This window comes from Pristis pectinata, chromosome 5, assembly GCF_009764475.1.
Source record: "Pristis pectinata isolate sPriPec2 chromosome 5, sPriPec2.1.pri, whole genome shotgun sequence".
Taxonomy (NCBI): domain Eukaryota; kingdom Metazoa; phylum Chordata; class Chondrichthyes; order Rhinopristiformes; family Pristidae; genus Pristis; species Pristis pectinata.
In genome coordinates this window covers 85,297,243-85,319,089 of record NC_067409.1, presented here as the reverse complement: position 1 = coordinate 85,319,089, position 21,847 = coordinate 85,297,243, and the positions used below count along the sequence as shown (strand labels likewise).

The following is a 21,847-nucleotide window of genomic DNA, read 5'->3' as shown; positions in this document are numbered from 1 at the left end:
GGGAAATGAAGGGAGGAAAGAGGAGGGCACGGGGAGGGAAATGAGGCGAGGAGGAGTGGAGGGGAGGAAGGAGGAGGGCACGGGGAGGGAAATGAGGGGAGGAGGAGTGGAGGGGGGCAGGTTTTTTAATGAATTTAATTTCTTTTTAAATTCATATATACTTAATTTTATATTTTATGATAAATTCTCTATCTTAATGGAAATTACTGGTGATCTGACCGAGATGTTTAAATTTGCAAAGGAGCACAGAACAAGATTGGCAGACAGAGGTTGTTTCCAATTGTTTGGGCTTCAAGAATGAGAGAATGTAGGTAAGATATTAAATGTTAGAGAATAAGATTAACTTGTTATGCAAAGGATTGTAACCATGAAGTTGTTCATTGTTTTCTCTCAATCCTTCTCTGCTGTCAGGTGTCTTAGCTATACAGTGCGGAATTCCTCACCTAAACCTTCCCCACCACCTTATAGACTCTTGGTTGTGCAACACAGAAACAGGCCTTCACTCCACCATGTATGTACATGCCACCAGTTGTACCTATTTACCCATATTAGGTCCATAGTCTTCTATGTCTTGCACATTAAAGTGCTTGTCTAGATGATTCTTAAATGTCTTGAGAATATGTCTCCAGCATCTCTTAAAGTCGTGTATTCCAGAGCCCAACCACCCCGTGTGGAAAAAATACCCCTCTAAACCTCATGCGTCAAACCTATGAACTCTTTAGACACCCCCACCTCTGTGATAGATGATTTTCTTTGAAGGCTGCCATCATCTCTTTCAGGTCAGAGCCAAATATTGACAGATTATGCTCATGTTAAGGCAATGGGGTGTCTTTCCATGTTGAGTTGTTATTGTTATTGAATGCAAGGTTAATGACAGGACTCTTAGTAGTGTGGAGGTGTAGCGACTCACCGTCCGGCAAGCAAACCGGCTCGGTGGTCAGGTCATGCGTTGTCGGAGCGGTGAGGCCCAAGATGGCGCTGGGCCTTCGTCTTCCCCGAGCAATGGGGAGAACCCGTGTGCAGGAAAAGTTTGATGACGTAGCGCATACGTCATTTCCGTTTTTGGTGGGCAGGAACTGTTCCTCTTAGAAAGCCTGCGCAAGGCGGGAAAATAAATCAGTTTTGTTCTGCAGCTCATTGACTAGTGTCTTAATTTCGTATTGCGGTAGCAGCCGCTACATTGGTGACCCCGACAGTCCAAACGAATTTTGGACCCACACAATGGACGACAACACAGTGGCACTCAAGCTGCCCACCTTTTGGACGCTTCGGCCCTGTGTCTGGTTCAACCAGGCCGAAGCACAATTCCAACTTCGGCAGATCACCTCTGACTCCACACAGTACTACCACGTGGTCAGCTCTCTGGACCAGGAGACAGCCACCCAGGTCAGAGACTTCATCCAGTCTCCTCCGGAGGAAGGCAAGTACCCAGCTTTCAAAGACCTTCTTATTCAGACCTTCGGCCTCTCCTGTTGCGAGTGCGCTGCCCGCCTGCTTCATCTTGACAGCCTGGGGGACAGATCCCCATTGGCCCTGATGAATGAGATGCTGGCCTTGGCTGAGGGACACAAGCCCTGCCTGATATTCGAACAGGCCTTCCTCAAACGACTACCCGATGATATTCACCTGCTGTTGGCCGACGCCAATTTCAGCAACCCACGTGAGGTAGCCGCCCGGGCAGATGTCCTGTGGAAGGCCAAACGCAAGAGTGGGTCGTCCGTCGGCCAAATCGCCAGACCGCGGGCCCAACGCCTACCTAAACCAGTCTCACCAACCAAGCGACCACATCCCAGAAACACAGACGATGACACTGGCGACCAGCTGTGTTCCCACCCTCAAAGGTGGGGTGTGGAGGCCCGTCGATGCCACCCACCCTGCAAGTTTCAGGGAAACAGCAGGGCCAGCTGCTGCTGATGGCTACGGCGGCTGGCCGCCAACACAGCCTCCTATTCGTTTGGGACAAGCAGTCCGGGCGTCGTTTCCTCGTCGATACTGGTGCAGAGGTCAGTATTTTGCCCCCGACCGGCCGCAACACTCGTAGCATGAATCAGGGTCTCGCACTCAAAGCTGCAAATGGCACAACGATACGGACTTTTAGTACCCGTACAGTTCAATTACAATTCAGCAACAGCCGTTTTACCTGGAACTTTACCCTTGCTGCCGTTGCCCAGCCACTCCTGGCAGCCGATTTCCTTCGGGCCCACAGCCTGTTAGTCGACCTGCGAGGGAAGCGGCTGGTGCACTCCAGAACTTTCCAAACCTATCCCCTGGGAGAAGCCAGCCTACCAACCCCGCGCCTGGACTCCGTTTCCCTGTCTGGCAACAAGTTCACCAAGCTCCTAGCCAAGTTCCCATCAGTTTTGGCACCTCAGTTTACAAATTCGATGCCCAAACATGGGGTGCGGCATCACATCATTACCACAGGGCCACCCCTTCGTGCCCGAGCACGACAACTGTCTCCAAACAAGCTCCGCCTGGCAAAGGAAGAGTTCCGCTGCATGGAGGAGCTGGGGATTGTTCGCAGGTCAGACGGCCCCTGGGCCTCCCCCCTGCACGTGGTCCCCAAGGCCACCGGCGGGTGGAGGCCCTGCGGCGACTACCACAGGCTGAGTGATGCCACCACCTCGGACTGCTACCCCGTCCCTCACATCCAGGACTTCGCGGCAAACCTACACGGGGCCCACATCTTCTCCAAGATGGACCTCATCCGGGGATACCACCAAATCCCGGTCCACCCTGATGACGTCCCCAAAACTGCGCTTATCACTCCATTTGGCCTCTTCGAATTCCTTCGAATGCCGTTCTGCCTTAAGAACGCCACGCAGACTTTCCAGCAGCTGATGGACACAGTAGGCCGAGACCTGGACATCGTGTTCATTTACTTAGATGACATACTAATCGCCAGCTGTGACTGCCAAGAACACCTTTCCCACCTCTGCCAACTGTACTCCCGTCTTCGTGATTTTGGCCTCACTGTCAACCCAGCCAAGTGCCAATTCGGACTCGACTCTATTGATTTCCTCGGCCACAGAAGCACCGGGGAAGGAGCAACACCCCTACCCGTCAAGGTAGATGCTATCCGCCATTTTGCCCATCCCAACACGGTAAAAGGCCTGCAAGAATTCCTGGGGATGGTCAACTTTTACCATCGGTTCATCCCTGCAGCAGCCCATATCATGCGCCCTTTGTTCTCGCTGATGTCTGGCAAGGGCAAGGACGTCGCCTGGAACGACGAGGCTGCGGCTGCCTTCGTTAAGGCCAAGGATGCCCTGGCAGACGCTGCGATGCTGGACCCTAGGACAGACGTCCTAACCACCCTCATGGTGGACGCATCCAACACTGCGGTTGGTGGGGTACTGGAACAACTAATCGAAGGCCGTTGGCAACTCTTGGCGTTTTTCAGCAGGCACCTTAAACCACCTGAACTGAAATACAGTGATTTTGATCGGGAACTTCTAGCGCTGTACCTGGCGGTCCGGCATTTCTGGTACTTTTTAGAAGGCAGGCCTTTCACCGCTTTCACTGACCATAAGCCTTTGTCCTTTGCCTTCTCCAAGGTCTCCAATCCCTGGTCAGCTCGTCAGCAGCAACATTTGTCCTATATTTCCGAATTCACAACGGATATCCAACATATCTCCGGAAAGGACAATGTCGTTGCTGACGCGCTTTCCAGACTGACCATCCACAGCCTGTCCCTGGGTGTAGACTACACAGTCCTGGCTGACGCACAGCAAGCCGATGACGAGCTGCCCAGCTACAGAACTGCAGTCTTGGGCCTGCAGCTCCAAGATTTCTTAGTCAGTCCAGGTCAGCAGACCCTCCTTTGCGACATCGCTACAGGTCAGCCCCGCCCTATAGTTCCTGCAGCCTGGCGGAAACGCATTTTCAACTCAGTACATGGGTTGGCGCACCTGCCCATCAGATCAACTGTCCGACTGGTTGCCAGCAAGTTCGTCTGGCATGGCCTGCGCAAACAGGTCAGTGAGTGGGCCAGGACTTGTCCTCACTGCCAGATATCAAACATCCACGTCGACTTTGTTGGTCCTCTACCAGTTTCAAGAGGAGCCCGGTACCTCCTTACCATCGTGGACCGGTTCACGAGGTGGCCAGAGGCAACCCTTCTATCTGACATCACGACTGATTCCTGCGCCCGGGCACTGCTCACAACTTGGATCTCGCGTTTTGGTGTTCCGGCCCACATCACTTCAGACAGAGGTGCCCAGTTTGCCTCCAGCCTCTGGTCTGCATTAGCGAACATTCTAGGGACGCAGCTGCACACAACCATGGCCTACCGCCCTCAATCAAACGGGTTGGTGGAACGTTTCGACCACCATCTGAAATCAGCCCTGATCGTCCGCCTGAAAGGTCTTAACTGGGTCGACGAACTGCCTTGGGTCCTGCTCGGCATACGCACTGCCCCCAAGGAAGATCTCCACGCTTCATCAGCTGAACTCGTGTACGGTGCGCCTCTGGTCGTCCCAGGGGATTTTGTACCCGCCCTTCGGGGCCAAGAGGAACACTCCACGGCAGTCCTGGAATGACTGCACGAGAGGCTCGGCGGCTTGGCACCGATTCCCACTTCGCGGCATGGTCAAACCCCATCCTGTGAGCCCAAGGAACTATGAGACTGTAAGTTTGTTTCCGTTCGCAGGGGCACACCCCGCGCACCGTTGCAACGACCATACAAGGGGCCGTTCTGGGTCATCAGGAATAATGGGTCCACCTTTATTTTGGACATTGGGGGCAAGGAAGAGGTTTTCATGATGGACCGCCTCAAACCGGCCCATTTAGATCTACAACAACCGGTCGAGGTCCCAACACTGCAACGCAGAGGCTGACCTCCTAAGCAACGGCTAGCACAGCCTGCGAACCTTGGGGACCATATCGCCAGTTCTGGGGGAGGGGTTGTGTAGTGACTCACCGTCCGAGCAAGCGAACTGGCTCGGCGGTCAGGTCGCGCGTCGTCGGAGCGGCGAGGCCCAAGATGGCGCTGGGCCTTCGTCTTCCCCGAGCGACAGGGAGAACCCGCACGCGGGAAAAGTTTGATGACGTAGCGCATACACCATTTCCGTTTTTGGTGGGCGGGAACTGTTCCTCTTAAAAGGCCCGTGCAAGGCGGGAAAATAAATCAGTTTTGTTCTGCTGCTCATCGACTAGTGTCTTACTTTCGTATCGCGGTAGCAGCCGCTACAGAGGAACAGGGATCTTGGGGTCCATGTACATAGATCCCTCAAGGTTGCTGTGCAGGTCGATAGGGTTGTTAAGAAGGCATATGGTGTGTTGGCCTTCATTAGTCGGGGTATTGAGTTCAAGAGCCACGAGGTGATGTTGCACCTCTGTCGAACTCTGGTTAGACCACACTTGGAGTATTGTGTTCAGTTCTGGTTGCCTCATTATAGGAAGGATGTGGAAGCTTTAGAGAGGGTGGAGATGAGATTTACCAGGATGTTGCCTGGATTGGAGAGCATGTCTTATGAGGATAGGTTGAGTGAGCTAGGGCTTTTCTGTTTGGAGAGAAGGAGGATGAGAAGTGACTTAATAGAGGTGTACAAGATGATAAGAGGCATAGATTGAATGGACAGTCAGAAACTTTTTCCTGGGGCGACAATGGCTAACACAAGGGGACATAATTTTAAGGTGATCGGAGGAAGGTATAAGGGGGATGTCAGGGGTAAGTTTTTTACACAGAGTGGTGGGTGCATGGATCACACTGCCAGCAGAGGTTGTTGGGGCAGATACATTAGGGACTTCTAAGAGACTCTCAGATAGACACATGAATGATAGAGAAATGATAGGGGCTATGTGGGAGGGAAGGGTTAGATAGATCTTAGAGCAGGATAAAATGACGGCACAACATTGTGGGCTAAAGGGCCTGTACTGTGCTTTGATGTTCTATGAATTAGTTATCATTATTAAATAGCACTCATGGCTGAGCTCCTTTGTTCAAGCCAACACTGAAAATTAGGCCAGCTAAAATTCTGCTGTCTACAGCCTAACTTGCTCAGTCCTTTTTGTCTATCGTTCCTGTGCTCAATTATCTGCTTTGACCCCTGGTTAAACAATGCTTCATTTTTTTTTATTTGTCATCCTTGTTTTCATATGTTCTGGTCTCATCCCTCCTTAATGATGTAATAGCCTTCAGCCCTGCACCTTCCAAAACATGGTTTCAAACCTTCTCCTTGGCACTTAAAACACAGGAATCTTTTACAACCCAAATAACTGATGCAATCAACGTGCAAATATCTATTGCAATACCTGTCAAGCATCTTTGTAACTCCAAAATGGGTCATAGCCCCATGGTTGTGAAATACTAGGTGACTGAAGGAAAGGAAAATAGGAGTATAGGGATTCTTGTGGACATATATGTATGTGGTGTTGGTGGGGGGGGGGGGGGGGGGGGGGGGGGGAGGAGTGGTTAGGGAAAACAGCCTGCTTTTATTTTATCATTTCCAGTCTTGTTTCATGAGCTATGGGCTTTGTGTTTCACGCTTGTTTAATTTCTTCAGCTGCACTGGTGGGATTTGAACTTTTGTCTCTGGGCTAATATTCCATGTTTCTGGATTACTAGTCTAGGAACATGATGACTGTATGGTTGTAGTCATACTGCCCTTCATGGAATAACCAGAAACTTGAGTCTCGGCCATAAGGCCACTTTGAGCATCTTTACAGTTTTGTTCTTGGTCAAAAGCAGAAGCAAATAGTTACAGCAAAGGGACCCAGAAGTACAGCTTCAGGCAATTGTGGAGGTCAATCCGATTATTTTATTATTATTTATTATTAAGTAAATCGATATTTTCCAATCTTTGAGAAATGTCATATTGTCAGTGCCGTAAATCACAGTTATTACTGCTAACGTAACTGCAAGTGTTGGATTTAGTGTCTTTGAATGCTTCCCAAGATGCTTAATTTCAAACCTATTATGCAGTTTGAAGCAATGGTCATTTGGCCCAAAGAAATGGTTGGTCAGGATACGTGAAGAACACAGCGTGTACCTGCTGTGGCTATGCATTCCTGCACTTCCAACGGGAACCTGCGCCTACAGAGGATCAGAGTTGCGATGTTGTAATCTGCGTCTCCAAACTGAAAGATGGTCAGACTTGTATTTCAATATGTCACAATTTGCAAAGCTCTTAATAAACAATTAAAGCACTTCTTCCCTGCTGCTGCTGTTGTTAGAGGTACTGCAGCTAATTTATGCACCCACAAATAGCAATGTGATAATAGTCAGATAATGTGTAATCTTGACAGTTGGATAAACATTGGCCAGGACAAAGTTGAAGCTTCCGTCTCCAACTCATATACCCTGGGGATAAGGGATTGTAGAACTTCCCTTCAATGAGCAAAAGCTTGTTTAAATGGGGATGTTTATAAATCTGATATTTAAAGGAAGTCCTTCTGCCCATTGTTGCATAATACTAGCCTCCATTGCAACCCTGCAATAGGGTTGCAATGTCTAATATTAGAGGGCATACATTTAAGATAAGAGGGGAAAACTCAAAGGAGATGTGTGGGACAAGTTTTTTTACACAGAGGGTGGTAGGTGCCTGGAATGCGCTGCTTGGGGTAGTGTTGGAGGTAGATACGATAGAAGCGTTTAAGAATCTCTTAGATAGGCAGATGAATATACAGAGAATGAAGGAATATGGTCCATGTGCAGACAGAATGGATTAGGTGTCAATAGCTTAATTAGTACGGCACAACATTATGGGCCAAAGGGCCTGTTGCTGTGCTGTATGTTCTATCATTGTGGAATTCTGTCTCAGGGACGAGGTGATCTTATGTCATTTTATTGTGCTGTAGTTACTCTATTTTGTCAGCAGTGGTGCTGCACCGCCTTCACTGGAAGGAAGTTTCAGTATCGCAGAAATACATACGCAACTTCCATTCTTGCTAGAGGGAATTCAACATGTGGCAAGATGTCTGGCATATAAATACATGTGTAAAATTTTTTTTCAATATTATTGATTTTTATGAACCCCTTGTCACAGCCTTTCAAGCATAAAGGCTTTTCTTCTCTTGAAATACAAGCAAAATGTGCTGGAAATATTCAGTAGGCATGGAAAGAGAAATGTAGATAATGTTTCAGGGGCAATGCTCACCCTCTTTCTTTTGCCTTTCCTCAGCTCAGTCTTCTGATGGTGATGATAACCTTTGTACCTTTCCTTTGTACCACTGAGAATATATTTTATTTTCTGAACAAGTCAAGGCACATGGTACAGTTTGACTGGAGCATAATGTTCTGATTTCTGATTAAATCTTGTACTTTGGCAATCCATTTAGTTTGATCATTGTTTCACAGTGACTTTATGTGGAACTGATAGGCCTATGATTGTTTCCTGCTATCTCTCAATTCATTTTCAGATAATTGTGAGCTGCCTTCCTGAACTGCTGTTCTCCCATAGCGCAGTTCATGAGGGAATTCCAGGATTTGGGCCCAGTGATGATGAAAGACTGGCAATGAGTCCTCATGTCAGGTTGGTGTGTGACTTGGGGAAACCTGCAGGTAGTGGTGTTCCTGTGCGTTTGCTGCCCTCGTTCTTCATGGTGGTAGAGATCATGCGTTTGGTAAGTGCTATCAGAGCAGCGTGGGTGAGTAACTGCAGTGGATTTTGTAGCAGGTACATACTGCAGCAACTGTACTCCTGTGGGTGGATGGAGTGCCAGTGAAGCAGGCTGCTTTGTCCTGAATGGTGTCAATCTTCTTGAGAATCGCTGGCACTGCACTGATACAGGCAAGCGGCAACTAGTCTATCATGCACTTGACTGTGACTTGTAGGTAGCAGAAAGGCCTTGGGGTATCAGCAATTGAGTCACATCACACAGGATAAACGGTGTCTGACCTGCTCATTTAGCCGTGATCTTTGTGTGGCTGGTCCAGTTAAGTTTCAAATCAGTGGTGGCCCCAGGATATTGACAGTGATGGTAATGTCATTGAATGTTAAGTGTTAAATGTTAAGATTACAACAGCATTGAGAGGAATTAGGGAAGTGGGCCAAGGAATGGCAGATGGAATTTAACTCAGACAAGTATGAGGTGTTGCATTTTGTTAACTTAAACCAGGGCAGGACTTGCACTGTAAATGGTAGGGCCCTGGAGCATGTTGTAGAACAGAGAGAGAAACCTAGGGTTCCCTGAAAGTGGTGACACAGGTAGACAGGGTGATGAAGAAGGTGTTTGGCACGCTGACCTTTATTAGTCAGGGCACTTAGTACTGGAGCTGGGATGTCATGTTGCAACTGTACAAGGTATTAGTGAGACTTACACTTGGATTATTGTGCGCAGTTCTGGTGGCTCAGCTATAAGAAGGATGTCATTAAGTTGGAAAGGGTGCAGGAAAGATTCACAAGGACGTTACTAGGACTGGAGGGCTTGAGTTATAAGGAGAAGTTGGATAGGCTGGGACCTTGTTCCCTGGAGCACAGGAGGCCGCGGGGGTGAGTTTATAGAGGTATATAAAATCATGAGGGGCATAGATAAGGTGGATGGTCACAGTTTTTCTTTCCCAGTCTAGGGGACGTAGATATAAGGTGAGAGGGGAAATATTTAAAAGGGACTTGAGGGGCAACTTTTCCCACACAGAGGGTGGTGGGTATATGGAATGAGCTGCTAGAGGAAGCTGTAAAGGTGGGTACATTTACAATGTTAAAAAGGCATTTGGACAGATACATGGATAGATGATGTTAGAAGGGTATGGGTTAAACACAGGCAAATGGGACTAGCTTAGATAGTCATCTTGGTTGACATGGAAGAGTTGGGCCAAAAGGCCTGTTTCCTTGCTATATAACTCCATGTAATTGTTAGATTGTTGTTGGAGATGGTCATTATTTAGGATTTCTATGGTGCAAATGTCCTCAGTTCTGACCTTAAAATGGAAGGTCATTGATGAAGCAGCTGTAGATGTTTAGTCCTAGGACTCCTGCATTGATGTCTTGCAGCTGGGATGATTGGCCTCTGACAATCACAATCCTTTGTGCAAAGTGTGACACCAACCTCAGGATTGCTTTCTGTTTGATGCTTATTAACTTCAGTTTTACCAGGTCTCCAGTGCTACATTTGGTCAAATGTCAAATAGATGATCCATCTCAGCTTCGTCCTGAGGTACCCTATTTGGTACTTTTGGCTGAACATGGTTATAGTGATTCAATCTTTAATACTCACGTGCTGGGCTCAACTATTATTGAGTATTGGATGTTCTTGGAGCTGCCTCCTCCTATTAGCAGTTAATTATCCACTACCATTCATAACAAGATACTGTAGGGCTACAGAGCTTCAATCTGATCTGTTGATTGGGAAATAGCTTAGTTCTGAATATTGTATGCAGTTTTTGCTTTTCATCTTGCATAACATCCTGTACTGCAGCTTCACTAGGCTGGCAACTCATCATTTTTAGGTGTGCTAGGCACTGCTTTTGGCTTGCCCTTCTGCACTGTTTATTGAACCAGAGTTGATTCCTTGGTTTGATAATAATGGTAGGGTGAGGAATATGCCAGCCCATGAGTTTACACATTGTGGTAATGTACATTTCTGCTGTTGATGATGATCCACAGCACATTATAGGTGCCCAGTGTTCAGCTGCCTTAACCCTTGTGTTGTCTTACCTTCTTTCTGCTGCAGACCAAGTCCAACAGCAATGTCCTTGAGGATTTGGTCAGCTGAGCCTGAAATCATGCTACCAAGTCAGTTTTAATGATGGATGTTGAAGTTCCCCTACCCAGCGTATATTCTATGCTCTTGCTACCTTTAGTGCTTCTACCTAGTATGTTCAACATGGAGGAGTACTAATTCATCAGTTGTGGTTGGATGTTATGTGGTTTTCAGGAGGAAGTTCCCTTGCCCATGATAGACATGATGCCACAAGACTACTAGGGTAGGAGTGACCTGCTGTGTTCAAATTCAGTGCCAGGTGGACTGTCCAGTTTTATTCCTCTGTTTGAATGTAGCGGTAATGGTAGAACTGAATGGCTTGCTAGACTATTTTAGAGGGTATGCAAGAGTCAACAACATGAGGTGAGGTCTGAAGACACATGTAGGCCAGATCACGAAGGATGACGGATTTCCTCCCCTGAAGAACATTAGTGAACTAGATAGATTTTTATTATGATAATTATGGCAATCTGGTAGTTTTCATAGTTATCATTACTTAGAACAGTTGACTTTTCCCCAAATTCCAGACTGTTAACTGAATTTAAGTCCCAGAGTTGTCATGGTGGGACTTGAATTTGGGTCTCTGGAATGCTAATCCAGGTGTCTGGATTATCAATCTGGTAATTTAACTGCTGCACTACCTGTAACTTGATGTTAAACAGCAATAGTAAATTGATCAGAGACTGTAGCTGTAACAATGTGAACTCTTCAGGAAGACTTGTCATGGGAAGATAAACTAGTTTCTTATTTGCAGAAAACACAATTGAGGGGAAAGGGTAGAAAACAATAGTTAAGTACCAACAATATTGATTCTGGTTGTATTAATAGCTAGAAATGCCCACAAAAATACTTTTGAAAATCTGTCATGAGAAAGAAAATTATCAATAATATGCAGTAAGGGAAAGAAAAGACATCTAATGAACAATCATGTGTAATAATTTGTTTGGCCTTTTTGACGTCAGTTACTAGAACTCTTGTCCCCTAAGCTAGAAGCTTGTGAATTTCTCTTGAAGAGTCATACTCTAGTCCAGTACTGAAGGATTGCTGTACTGTCTGAAATTCTATCTTTCAGATGAGGTGTTAACATTCTGACTTGCTGTTAGAATTTGTGTCAATTTATGTACTCACTACCCATTTTACCTTTGGGGCAGCAACAAAACTCTTCCATCCCTTTCTGTTGCTAGCTAGTCTTTCAAGGGTTTCCCACTGCTGCCCAGGTTATTTTGCTTGGGTTCCACAAATCTTCATCGTGTTGTTTTCGGGCAGCATTGTTTTTGCATATTGTCAGGTGTCCATCTTTTCTTGTGTTCTAATGATGGGACACTAGAAATGTTCTAGTGACGCTAGTGATGTTCTAGTGATAGGATTCTCTTTCATCTGAAGCACATCCCAAAGGACTCCTGGTAATAATAGTGCTTGTGTCTTGGTGATTGCACTGTAAAAGTAGTACTTGGTTTGGGAATGTTCTGGGGCACAGATACAGAGGTTTTCTGAGACCACTTAAATGAAATAAACACAGTTTAGACGTGCCCAGCATGCAATGAAAGAATGTAGCTCTAATAAATCTGGAGTTTGTTTTTGAATTGTACTTTGATGATGTTCAGATTATGTTCACACTCCATTAAAGTGGAATCACTGGTAGACAGGACAATGAAGAGGGCTTTTAGCATGCCAGCCTTCATAAGTCAGGGCATTGAATATAGAATTTGGGATATTATATAGCAATGCTACAAGATGTTGGTGAGGCCACACTTGGAGTATTGTGTTCAGTTTTGGTCATCTTGTTATAGGAAGGATGTGAATAAACTGGAAAGCGTGCCAAAACAAAATTACAAGGATGTTGCCAGGACTCAAAGGACTGAATTATAGGAAGAGGTTAGACAGGCTGGGCCTTTACTCCTTGAAGCATAGGAGACTGAGGGGTGATCTCATAGAGCTATATAAAATCACGAGGGGCATAGATAGGGTGAGTGGTCTTTTTTCTAGGGTTGGTTATTGATTCTGTTCCAGATATAGAATCATAGAGTTGTACAGTGCGGAAAATGGCCCTTCGGCCCATATGTGTCCATGCCGACCAAGATGTATATTCAAGCTAACCCCATCTCCCAGCACTTGGCCCATATCCCTCTAAACTCTTGTCATCCATATACCTATCCACATACTACTTAAATGTATCTAATGTACCTGTCTCAACCACTTCCTCTGGCAGCTGGTTCCATATATCTACCACCTGCTGTTTAAACAAAAGTTGCCCCTCAGGTTCTTATTAAACTCTTCATCTCTAACCTTAAAACTATGTCCTTTAGTTTTCAATTCCCCAACCCTGGAAAAAAAGACCGCTCAAGTCATTGGTTTAATTAGTTTGGTTGGACCTGTGAATGTTGTCATATGCTTTCTCAGAGTTTGCAATTTACATAGTGTTGCCCTTGCCATTCTGAGCAGACTGATGTGAACACCACGGCCAGGATACTCTTTTTTAAAAAAAAGTTCAATGGCTTGGATGACCACTTCCTTTATTGGGATGTCTGTGTTAATATCATTTAATGCATCCCAGATGTATACTTTCTCTTTAGGAGGCTCCCTGTTTAGTGGTTCTCTGAAATGTTCAGTTTAGCAAATTTTTTATTCTGTCACTGTTGTTAGTAGATGGTCTAATTTGTCTCTGATAAATACATTTGTTGATATCTGTTGCTTGCCACTGTTATGTTGCATCATTTTATGGACAGTTTCTTGCCCACCATGGACAATTGCATTCTCTGTTAATGTTGGGTTATCAATATAGTGTTGTTTGCCTGCTCTTGCAAAATGTTTGCCCTTCCGATGTGCCTTGCCATGCTGCTTATGATATTTGTCCTGTAACCTCCGTGATTATGTGTCCAGGATCTTTCACTTCAGGGTTAATTTGATTTATGTAGAACAGTACAGCACAAGACAGGCCCCCACAATGTTGTGCCAAACTAATTTAACCAATGACTCCTAATTAATCTAAACCCTCTTTCCCGCACATTTACCATACCCCTCCCTTCTTTGCGTATTCATGTGTCTATCGAAGAGTAAGTGCTCCTGTGCTTCTGCCTCTACCACCACCCCTGGCAGTGCATTCCAGGTCCCCACCATTCTCTGTATTTAAAAAAAATCTTGCCTCACATATCTCCTTTGTACTTTCCCCCTCTCACCTTAAATACACGCCCTCTAGTAATAGACATTTCAATCCTGGGAAAAAGATACTGGCTGTCTATGCCTTGCATAACTTTATAAACTTCTATCAAATCCCCTCTCAGCCTCTGCCATGCTAGAGAAAACAGCCCCAACTTGTCAAACCTCCCCTCATAGCACATGTCCTCCAAACCAGGAAGCATCCTGGTAAACCTCCTCCACACCCTCTTCAAAGCCTCCACATTCTTCCTATAATGAGGCAATCAGAACTAAACGCAATACTCTAAATGTGGCCTAACCAGAGTTTTATAAAGCTGTAACAACTTCCTGGCTTTTGAACTCATTGCCTCAACTAATGAAGGCAAGCATGCCATACAGCTTCTTTACCACCCTATCAACCTGTGCGGCCACTTTTAGGGAGTCATGTACCTGGACCCCAAGATCCCTCTGTTCATCAACACTGTTAAGAATCCTGCCATTAGCTGTGTACTCTCTATGTTTGATCTCCCAAAGTTCAGCACTTCACAGTTGCCTGGATTAAACTCCATCTGCCACTTCTCTGCTCATATCTGCAACTGATCTATATCCCATTGTATCCTTTGGCGATCTTCTATGCAGTCCACAACACCACCAATCTTTGTGTCGTCTACAAACTTACTCACCTACCCTACCACATTTTCATCCAACATATATACGCACAAAGTTTATATATATATATATCTGACAAACAACAGAAGTCCTAGTACTGATCCCTGTGGAACACCACTCGTCACAGACCTCCATCCAGAATAAGTCCCATCCACCACTACCCTCCATCTTCCATAGACAAGCCAATTTTGGATCCAATCATCCAAGTCACCATGAATCCCATGCATCCTAATTTTCTGGATGCGCCTACCATGAGTGACCTTGTCGAATGCCTTACTAAAGTCCCTTTTCTTTGACTTCAGCTCCTTTCTTCTGCCTATACCTAAATAGATTTCATTGCTCTGCTCCTAGATCATTGCCACCTTGACTAACTTCTTGTTGATCTCTCCATTGCTGTTCCCCTCTTCACCAAGGTCCACAAGTGCCTATAACCTGTTCTCTACCTTCAGAACAATGGCTTTCTATACCTTGAGAGTCTAGTTTGTTAACATCTAAAGCCTATGCCACTTGTTTGATGTACCTAAATCCAAGAAGCATAACTTGATGGAGGCTCCCACAAAGTGGTGGCCACTGCCAAAATCTGCTCCTTTTCTCACTTTTTCATGTCAGTGAACATCACAATTTGCCATTGATCATATTGTCAATCTGGTTCTTTTTTTCTGCCCCTTGGAAGACACGAGATTACATGTGAATTTCACAATGTTGAAATAATGTGCCACTGATGATTGGATTGTTCATATGGCAGAGATCATCAGTGTCCTCTCTTTCCATTCATGCTGCACATCCATGACTTCTCATTGCTCTGTTGCTTAGATCATGGCATGGTACTCTCTCAAGCTCCACCTGTAGTGTGAGGCAGAATTAACCCTTTAGTTCTTCATCACTGCCATTTATCAGAGGGTGCTGATCCTATATTTCCCCCTCAGTCTGTTTCTCAAAAATCTGTGGCTGGTGGGCTTCTGTTCAAGCAGAGATCCTTCCATTCCTTTGTTCAAAAGGGTGGCAGTGGCCTTGTATGTTGTTTATCCTGTCGAGAATAGAGCAGAGTTTCTCCTCAGGCTGTTATTAATAATCCCAATCCTGTCCATTTATTCTTGCTGTTTCCCAAGCAGTAGTGTCTCATCCCTGCTGTGACTGTAACCAGCTTCTATATTTTGTGCATTGCATTATTTTGTAAATCTCTGGAGTGAGACCTAACCAATGATCATCAAATTCTGAAGTAAGAAGACTGGAGGGACATTGTAAAGACCAGAGGGGGGAAAGAGGGGAATGAAAATGAGAGACAGATGTGGATGTACAAGAAATAAGAGCAACTGGAATGTAGGAGAAGCCAGAGGAAAGAGCTGTTGATAAAGGAAAAGAGAGTGAGTAATGGAGTATGTATTTACTGTACAACATTAATATCAGGCAAAGAGTTTCTGCTTTACACCCATTCATGGACCAAATGGACCGGGTCACTTTACACAGGAATCTACATCCTTGCTGTAGTCAATCCCAAGGTCCAGGTTTCAGAATGCTAAGATGTGCAATCTGTTGATGGAGAGCCTAGTGAACCTAAATGGAGCAGTTTTATTTCTGTTATCATTTAGTCGCAACATATCCTTCCTGATTCAGTCTTGAATCTTTTACTGGGCATTAAATTAGGCAGTTTAGGCAAATTAGGCAGTTAAATTGGGCAATATACTTCAGACAGTTAGAAGACTGGTTAGCTATCTGTCAATCTGCTTTTTGATTCCTAATTTTAAGTAACCACTCTAATTTGTGATTGACAGTTTATTTGTTTCCTTGTTTAGGAATAATATTAAACTAGCAAAGGTGAGTGAGCTATCACTCAAAAGGTTTATCCAAGTGACTCTCAGGTCAGCAATGAATCCATGAAACAAAGCAATGCGCTGCAAGTTTGATAATTAGTGCATCTTCGCAAACTGATGATCCACCGAGAGGTCAGTTGAATGACTTTTTGTGTTTGTGTGCGAGAGAGAGAGGATGGAGAGAGATCACTGGTGATGTTTTGTGAAGTGTCATGCAATGTGAAACTGCACGCTCTGTTATCTTATAGACATATCCTTCATTCTCATTGATTTTCAAGGTTCTGCTAAAACAAAATGCTGCGCACTGAAATGTTATTTGCTGTTATTGCTGCTGACAGATACAGAAGTTCATTCATTTTATTCTGTAGTTATGTAAACCTACAAGACAGAAAGCATCAATTATTTAATAGGTCAATGAAAGTGACTTTCAAGCTATGAAGGTATTTGTGTTCTGCAGTATAAATACAAAATATTAGCTTCTATCTTTTTTCAGAAATGTTTGCATTTTAGTTTTATAACATTGAAATCCATGGTTTGGTTAACTGCCATTTTTTTTATTATTGATTTCTATCAGTAGTCTGTCTGCATATTCACCTAAAATATTTTTTGCCTTCAACTGAATCCTATCCTCTGAATACATCAAATGTTTATTCAATCCTGATTCTGTTTTTTTTCTTGCTTTTTTTCAGACAATGGTTCCCAACCTAAACGGCACAAGCATCTGCTGAGATAATAGTGCTACCTCACTCCCCAAGGTAGTTCACAATCAAGTGAGAATGAAGCTTAAGTACAACAGGATGAGTGCAGGGCACATCTAGGAATGGATTAGCAGAGGAGGGGAGCACAGTGATTCTTAGTTATATATGTGTAGCTTAGGGAAAATGGGGGCCAAAGCCACTGATTTTGAACATTGCTGATTGAAATAGCTGTTTGTGGGACTTTGCTGTGTGAAAGTTGGTTGTTGTTTTCCCTGAATTACATCAGCAACTAGATGTCATTGCCTGTACAGCAGCTTGAAACACTGCTTGACCATGAAGGTTCTGCAATTTTTTTGCTGAATATTTAGGCAGTGGAGAGTTGTTCAGATTGTGGCTTGAATCGAAAACACAGGTTTAGCATAAGACAGCGTGTTGGTTAAAGGATTGAAGCTGACACTGGGAACAACTGTCCAAAAGTTTTTTAAACAACTGGCATTTCCAATTCCTATTGCCACTAATTAGAGAGGCTATATGGAATTTTGATGGCTAGCACTTCAACTAATAGTGACCAGCCAAATGGGAGTAAACACAACTTCCATTTTAGGTGTTGCTTACAGTGATACTCAGATTTCCATTTCATGATAGTTATTCAAGCCTCAATCGGGTCACCTCTTTATTGCCTATATATTAAACAAAAAAATTGCTATATTGGTCTTCTGTTTCAATTGAAATTTTTTTCTCTTGTGCTCCATGCTAAGCCACAACAGTGCTATCATGTTATTGGAGATGGCTGAAAAGCAATTTCTCTCCTTAAAAGCAATTTCTCTCCTTAAGAGCAGCGTAATTTCTCTAGAAAAAATCTAGTGCATGGAGGATAGTTACATATAAATTATGTGCATGGGAGCAATCTTAGCCATTTACAAGAGTGTGGCAGCAAGCTTGATTGGCAAGGGAATTACCAAATCAGCTTTGCGTTGCCTGGCCACAACACTATCAGCCGTTATTAAAAACTAGAAGTACGAGAAAAGCAATAAAAAGAATAAATTGCAACGCTGACCTTTTCCTTGAGGGCTAGAATAAAAGTAGAGGACATTATGCTTTCGTTTTATACAGTTTCATCTAAGAGCTTTGTTCTGTTTTGGCCACTGAACCTTGAAGAATGCTGATCTTGCAGAACTACAGCACAGATTCACAGGAATTTGCAGGATAGGGTCAAGTTTCTGGTAGAAAGAAATTGATGAAAAGTGTCTGAAATGGCTGAGCCACTGCAACGTAACTGTGAACATCCAAAGACGTTCTATGGGGTAGAAAATAAAAAGCAAACTCTCCGAGGGAAGGAAAAGATTGATGGGTATACAAGAGGGTATTTGTGCAATACCTATATAATGATAATTGCCAGGTTATAGAGGTTCACGTGTGATTACATTGTCTTGCAGCAGTTGAAATGATCAGATTATCAGGTAACACACAAAGTGCTGGAGGAACTCAGCAGGTCTCAACCCAAAATGTTGACTGTCCATTTCCCTCCATAAATGCTGCCTGACCCACTGAGTTCCTCCAGCGCTTTGTGTGTTGCTCCAGATTTCAGTATCTGCTGTCTCTTGTGTCTGCAGATTATCGGGTAATAGTCCCCTCCAACAATGTCAGCTGTGCTCTTTCCATATTGGAAAAATATGTAAAGAGTTGTGGATGGCTTTAAGGATGAACAAGGTTTGATCCTTTACACTTATGTTGGAGTTGGTATCTGATATTGTGTTGGGTAATAACATATTGCTATGAGTCATATATATATCTTACAATGGCCTCCTTTCAAGCAAAGGCAAGATTGTTACTCCTTAATCGACCAGCTATTTATCTCTTTCTTGTCAGCCTAACTTTAAAATGGGATTACCATGCAGCAGAACATTGCAGTAAATGGGGTAGTGGACCAAAGAATGGCAGATGGATTTTGACTTGGACAAGTGTGTGGTGCACATTGGTAAGTTAAACCAGGGCAGGATTTGGACAATAAATGGTAGGGTCCTGGAAAGTATTGTAGAACAGAGAGACTAAGGGGTATAGGTACATTGTTCCCTGAAAGTGGAGGCACGGGTAGACAGGGTGGTGAAGAAGGCTTCTGTCCTTTTGCCTCCATCAGTCAGGGCATTGAGTACAGGAGACACAAGAGATTGCAGATGCTGGAATCTGGAGCAACACATGAAATGTTGGAGGAACTCAGTGGGTCAGTCAGCATCAATGGATGGAAATAGAGTTTCTCAACCTGAAACATCAACTCTCCATTTCCCTCCATAGATGCTGCCTGACCCACCGAGTTCCTCCAGCATCTCGTCAGTTGCATTGATTACAGTAGGTGGGATGTCATGGTACATCTGTACGAGTTATTGGTGAGACCACACTTGAAGTAGTTTGGTTGCAGAGCTATAGGACGGATGCCATTAAACTGGAAAGGGTGCATAAACGATTCATGAGGATGTTACCGGCACTAGATGGCTTGAGTTATAAAAATAGGCTGGAATTTTTTTCCCCTGCACAATAGGAAGATGTCCTTATAGAGGTATATAATATCATGAGGGGCTTAGATAAGTTGAATGGTCAGTCTTTTTTCCTAGGTTATGGGAGTCTAAAACTAGACCATATAGATTTAAGGTGAGAGGAGAAAGACTTAAAAGGGACCAGAGGAGCAAATTTTTCCACACAGAGGGTGGTGGGTATATGGAACAAGCTGCCAAAGGAAGATGTGGAGGTCGGCATAATTACAAGGTTTAAAAGACATTTAGACTGGTACATGGATAACAAAGATTTGGGATATGGGCCAAATGCAGGCAAATGGGATTTGCTCAGGTAGACAACTTGGTTGGCATGGATGAGTTGGGCCAAAGGGCCGTTTTCCGTGCTGGGGAGAGAGAGATGGGACAATATGGTGGAGGAGCAAGCAGCAGTTATAATCAATCAGATAGGAGACTGAAGTAAAAACAATGCGAGACAAAGAGTACTATGGGAGAAAACAGATGTTGCATTTACATTGCAGACCTTCTATCAAAATTGAAAAAGATTTTACCAACAAATATGTTTTAAATCTTGATGTTTAAGTGTAATTTTGTATGAAATGTGTCAACAAATTTCTATGTCTAGGATGCCAACTGCTATTACTTGATTTTATTTTTTTAAATTTACTAATTTTTCAGGTTCTAGGTGTCATTCGAAAGGACAGTTTTCATTGCCCAAATCTGATTGCTTTCAAGAAGACCCTTGAACTGCTGGTCACAGTACTCCTGGAATGGTGTTATCTTGGGATTTCCAGGATGTAGACCCAGCAGTGCTGAAGGAACTGCAATGCACTTCAAGATTATGATGTTGGAGGGAAACCTGTAGGTTGTGGTGTTTCAAGGCACCTGCTTCACTCAACTTTCTTGGTGGTAGAGTTGTGGGTTTCGGAGGTGTTGTTGGAGTGGCCTAGAAAAGGAACTTCAGTGAGTTTTGTAGAGAATATGCCTGTGATCATAGTGTGCCAATGGTGCTGGTGAAGTTGGGGAGGTGGACAGTAATGGAAGATGTGCATCTTTAATATCGGGTGAAGAGGTATCTGTTTTACACACATTCTTAAACCTTAATATACATGATGCATCATGTTCTATTGTGACAGTGTGGAGGGATGTTTGTGGTTAATGGGGTACCAATTAAAGAGGCTGCTTTCTCCTGGATGGTGTTGAACTTCTCGGAGCTGCACTCACCTAGGCAAATGGAGGACTTCCAGTTTACTTGTGGGTTGAGGGTTGTGGAAAAGCTTTGTGTTGTAAAGAGTTTACTTAATCGCTGCAGGATGTCCAGCTTCTCACTTGCTTGAAATGGTCATTACCTGCCACTTTTGTGCCACAACTGATCTTCTATTTATGAGCCCATGTCTATGTTTTGCTGCAAGCAGGCAGGGATGAGAAAGGGTGGAAAGTGAAGACCCATTTTTGGAGTACTCAATTTAAACACATATGTGATATTATCCTAAAAAACTTGAAGGTTCACAAAATTACACAAGTAATTCAGATGAATAGTTTGTAGTGAGGAAAATTAAGTACAAATACTTGTAGGTTTTCTTGCTAGAATTTATGCCAAGTTTTTGCTTTGGCCAGCATTAGCATGCCCAAAATTTGCTTGAAATAGCAATTTTTCCAAAGTAAAATTCGGGCTTATTACTGACATTCATTTGGTGATTGCAACTGTAAAAACTTCCGTGAACCAGTGCAATTGTGTGGTGTAAGTGTTATTCTCTTGTATTGAAAATATCCAATGATGTCTTTTAATGAGGCATCCTGGAGAAATTTCATGAATACAGCTGAAAATTGGTTTAATCACAGTAACATTTTTTAGTGTCTGGGTAACTTGATTTCAAATCACCACTGAAAGTATCTTTAAAAATCAAACTGAACTACTTACTGGTCTCAATGGTATATGTATGTATTCAACAACTGCTCTCCAAAAAGTTTGATCTGTGGAGTTTCCTTGAACAATCAGAAATAGGTGTAATTTGATGAAAGCTGGCATGTTCAGTTATTTGGCTGGGATATGCCAGGCTTTGTGGGTAGGACCAGTGCTTGCATGAAAATTTTGAAAAGCTTTAAAGACAGCAGAAAACTTAATTTATGTTTGTAGGCAACTTAAAAATTTTATAATCTTTTACAATGTTTGCAGGATTGCAGGTGAATTGCTAACAGAACCACAAATTGCACATGGCAATTCAGTGGATGATCCTGCAATATTTAGTTTTGCTACCCAACGTGCTGTGACCTCCCTAATTGCAATATTGCAGATAAATTCTGATGGAATTTACTGCACCCTTCCTTCTGTGAAAATTTTCAAAAGTTGATACATGGGGAATGTTAGGATATTGACTTCATT

The 21,847-nt window shown here is 43.9% G+C and overlaps 1 long non-coding RNA gene across 1 annotated transcript; it reads left to right on the top strand.

The window, feature by feature from the left end:
• Window positions 1–109: 109 nt before the first annotated feature.
• Window positions 110–21,176, top strand: LOC127570354 (uncharacterized). Its single transcript, XR_007956353.1, has 5 exons — window positions 110–311; window positions 8,362–8,565; window positions 16,242–16,391; window positions 16,949–17,014; window positions 20,143–21,176. It is a non-coding gene; the product is annotated as an uncharacterized LOC127570354 (long non-coding RNA).
• The last annotated feature ends 671 nt before the right edge of the window (window positions 21,177–21,847 follow it).